The sequence below is a fragment of the Colobus angolensis genome, unplaced genomic scaffold, assembly GCF_000951035.1.
Source record: "Colobus angolensis palliatus isolate OR3802 unplaced genomic scaffold, Cang.pa_1.0 Scaffold489, whole genome shotgun sequence".
NCBI lineage: Eukaryota > Metazoa > Chordata > Mammalia > Primates > Cercopithecidae > Colobus > Colobus angolensis.
This window is the reverse complement of record NW_012118365.1, coordinates 1,796,767-1,801,218: the sequence shown is the minus strand read 5'-3', so window position 1 is coordinate 1,801,218 and position 4,452 is coordinate 1,796,767.

Sequence of the window (4,452 nt, the reverse complement as noted above, 5' to 3'; positions counted from 1 at the left end):
AAGGTGGTGTATCATTGCTTAATGACATCAATTCTAGTTTCAGAAAAACTATTTCAATCCCACCTTTGCAATGCATAGATTTGGGGAAAGACATATAAACCTTAGTCTCTTCACCTGTTAAATAGATGCTCATAATAATGCTTATCTTGTAGATTACTTAGACATTTAATGAGATAATCTTTGTAGAAAATATTAGGAAATTATCCAGATTATAGTAAGTCCCCAGTAAATGCTTACGGCTTACCATCGTCACCGTCCACTTTCCACATACGCTATATCCCAGCTGTCCCTCTAATCATGCCAACAACTTTTTCTTGAGTTATAGGCATATCTTTGCATCGTTAAACAATAGTTTTCATTTAGAGTCTGTATTTTTAGTAGGTTTTATATTAAGTTGTGTATCCATGGTGTGTAAACCATGGGAGCATATGGCTCCTAATTAGGCTTGATCATGATGAAGAATGACTGTTTAAGGGGTCAGCTAGCACCCCTCTACAGGTTAGACTACTTAATAAATACAACAGAAACACAATTCCCTAAAACATGGCAATAGGTTGAAGCCCTGTCAATTGGGCATATCACTGCTGACAGTATTTCACATGCTGGCATTGCTACTAAGCTATAGTTGTAGAACTGCCACAAAGATTCCATCACTGACAACAAAGTGAAATATTGATACAGTAATTAGTTTTCTGCACCATATGTCTTGATTTTTGCATAAAGTTATTATGCAGCACAGATTCCTGGGCAGATGATTAGGAAAGCAGGAATAACAGCAAGATGTAACATTTTTGCTGGAATGAACCACAGCCTTCCACAACATGAACCAAAGAGATGCAGATTAATTTCCTACTGCACCAGCCATCTTTGATGTAGTACAACGGATTTTCAAAGAGTATGTGGACCTGGCAGGGAAGAAGCAAGTAGAACAACCTTTTCTCTTGCCTTTGATTTCTTTTCTAGACTTATTTGCAGCTTAGTTGATAAACTTGTGTGTGAGTGTTTGTGTGTGTGATTGATAATGGACAGTGACTATCGACAGCAAGAGATTGTTGTTTAGTCCTCAGCAGTGAAGTAAAAGGATGGTCATAAATCATCTCCGCCATCTGTTTTGTAGCAAGGATTCTGTTCTTTATAAATATTTGAAGACATAATTATGCAATAGCTTGTAAAATATCCTGAATTACTAGAGCTATTGCTTTTTGAAATGCCCTTCACTCTAAAGTTCCTGCCTGATGTATAGAGAATCAGGAGCTGAAGAATTTCCCTCACTAAATCCTGTCTTACAGCCTCACTCAGAAGAGATAGTAAAGAAACTTAAAGAATTTTAAAAAAACACAATGTTTTTTTGACTTCTCAAGCACGTCATATATTAAAACTTTCTACATATATCAGTATTAGAGACTCATTTGCTGCATTATATTTTGTTGGAAAATAAGTGCCAGATTATCCTCCCTGCAAGTAGACTCTTTTCTATTTTTCTAAGAAATGTCAAATAACACAGACATCTCAAAACTGTAGTATGATGTCTTTTCCTTTATGGCAGGAAGCTGTCTGGTGAGTGGTCTCCCCTCCTCCGTAGGAGGTCAAATATGAAACTCTGATCTTAAGTTTATAAACATTTCCTGGATTACTGTGCTTTCTAAATGCATTTGTACTGTCCAATATTTATGCAATATTATTATTACTGGGCATCTGCACTCTCTTGAGAAGTGGGTGTGATTATGGGTAGAGGTGGAGGAGGTGAGGTTAAGGAGGGAAAGAGGGAGTGCTTACTACCTCCCAGCTAATCCCATCATGGGGGCTCCCCCACACACATGATGTCAGTACTGAGGAGCCACCTGGGGTATGCTGGGTTTTTCTCTGTCATGCCTTGTCCTGGAGGTAGGAATAGTGTTTCTATGGCTTCTTCTCAGAAAACACATCTATGTTGCTATAAGTATAAGACAGTTACTGCCCACCACAGAGAATTAAAGTATATACTATCCAGAAACAGCAGCCTTCTCTGTTACTTAGAAGAAATTCAATTTAAAGGGAAAAGGTGATGGTGACACAAAATGTTTTACTCTAGAGTTAGATGAAGATGTAAATCATTTTTACTTTTCTTCTCTATCAACTTAGCCATCCTTTTCTAGGGTCTGACTGCTGTTTGGTGATAGTCTCTTCTACCGAAAATGGGTATAATGAACTATGCATATATTAGTTTTCAATTGCAGTGTAACTAATAACCAAATTTAGCATCTTAAAGAAATGTACATTTATCATCTAGCAGTTTCCATGAGTCAGGAATCCAGGCACTGTTTAGCTGGGCTCTCACTAGGCTGCATCCAAGGGGTGGTTGGGCTGTGATTCATCGAGAAGCTCAACTGGGGAAGGATTCCCTTCCAAGCGCCTTCAGGTTGCTGAAAGAATTTACTTCCATGTGGTTGTCAGGTTCATGGCAGCTTGCTCCTTCAAAGCCATCCAGGAAGAGAGAATGAGTCTGCTAGCAAGAGAGTCTTACATAATGTATTCTAATCATGGGAGTGGCATCTCATCATCACCTCTGCCATATTCTAGTGATGAGAGGCAAGTCACAGGTTCTACCCACACTGGAGAATCATTCAATAGTTTGAGCACAGGGAGGCAGCTGTCATGAGGATCATATTACAGTCTGCAAGACACAGTGACCTATATTCCTTCTAAGACTGTGATGGATATCTCACAAGAGATTATATATGATATAATTGTGGGGTATAAAATTATAAACAGACTTTGGACAAAGGTGGGAAAGAAGACTCGAATTATCTCTCTGAAGGGGAAAACGTTAAATAATCAATGTTACTGATGTAGAGTGCCTGAAGAAGTAAAGTGGTGGATTGACTTAGAAATATGTGAACAGCCTGTTACAAACTGAATAGTTGTGTTCCTCTCAAATGCATATGTTGAAGCCCTAACCACCAGCCTGATAGGTATGGTTGTATGGTGTTGCCTCCTTTGGGAGGTAGTTAGGTTTAAAAGAGGCTATAAAATGGGGCTCCCATGATAGGATTACTGTCCTTGTAAGAAGAGAAAGAGGCCGGAGTGCTCTTGCTGTCGGTCATGTGAGAACATAGCAAGGAGGAGGCTTGTCTGCAAGCTAGGAAAGAGCTCTCCCTGTGAACAGAACTTCCCAGCCTCCAAAAGGATGCATTGTAAATGTCTGTTGTTTAAGCTACTGAGGCTATACTGTTTTGCTGTGGCCGACTGGGCTAACTCACAGCCTCTATTTTTTTTCTTCAGTATTATCAAATTTGGATTAAAATCTTCTTCCCATGTGTTTGTACATAAGCTGCTGAACTAAATTTTAGCTATTACTTCACATAAAACAGTATATGTAAGCAATTTAAGAAATCATTTCTCTAAAAACTTTTTTCTAATTTAAGAAATGATGCTTTATAGAACAATACATTTGAATGCATTTTCTCTTTTATGTATCAAAAGTGTGAAAGTGAATGAGAGAACTTAATTTTTCTCCAGAAAGCTGTATAAAGTGCACTTTTAAAAGGTACATGTATGCTGCATTAGAAAAATATACCCACATAGTCATGACACAATATTAAATATTGTTATTTAATAACAACAAAAAAGTGGTAAACTGGGGATGACTACTTAAAATCACAGGAAGAACTGGAGCACCGAGGACAATGAACAGGCTATCACAGAGCTTCTCAGGCAAGCACAAGTAGGAACATCTCAGAAAAAAAGTTTATTTTCAGTATATATAACTCCAATGGAGTCAATAATTATTTAGAAAACCAACTAGCTCTAAGGGATGTATTACACACGAAAGCACAAAGTAACAAGTGACATATATTACTACTGAATAGGCTTGTGTGTATATCCATTTGTTTATTTTTCTCTGCTTATAGTAAATGAATTCCCATTGTATTCGGGCTGTGTAAAGGGGCTGAAAGAGACTATAGAAGTGGATGTGGCCTAGTTTATAATAACAAGGTGCTAAGGTCAGTTAAGTCATTCATATAAACATGTTTATATTGTACTCACTTCCTTAACTGAAATTGGAAGAGGGTCTCCACAAGGGACATGGAGGGGGAGCCTTTTGGATATTTATGTGTATAAAAACTCTTTTGCTTCCTTGGTTATTTCTACACTACAGTTGGCAGTATTAATGAGCAAGTGCTCTCCTTGTTGACTTTCAAAATTACCTGTCTGTAACTGGACATCTTGAATAGCTTACAGACCATTGGTGCCTGGAAGTAGGGCTGTTGGAGTATAGCCTAGTTTTCACACAGGAGAATAGCAAAAAGTGTGCCTAGCGCTGTTTGCATATAATATTTATACATACACATTACATGCTAACACACATTTTTTTCAGAGATTAAGATACTTTATAGTGGTCACCATATTGCATAACTGATAGTTTTCTCAATCAAGTGAATTTTGTCAGTTTTATTAATCAAGTGAATTTTG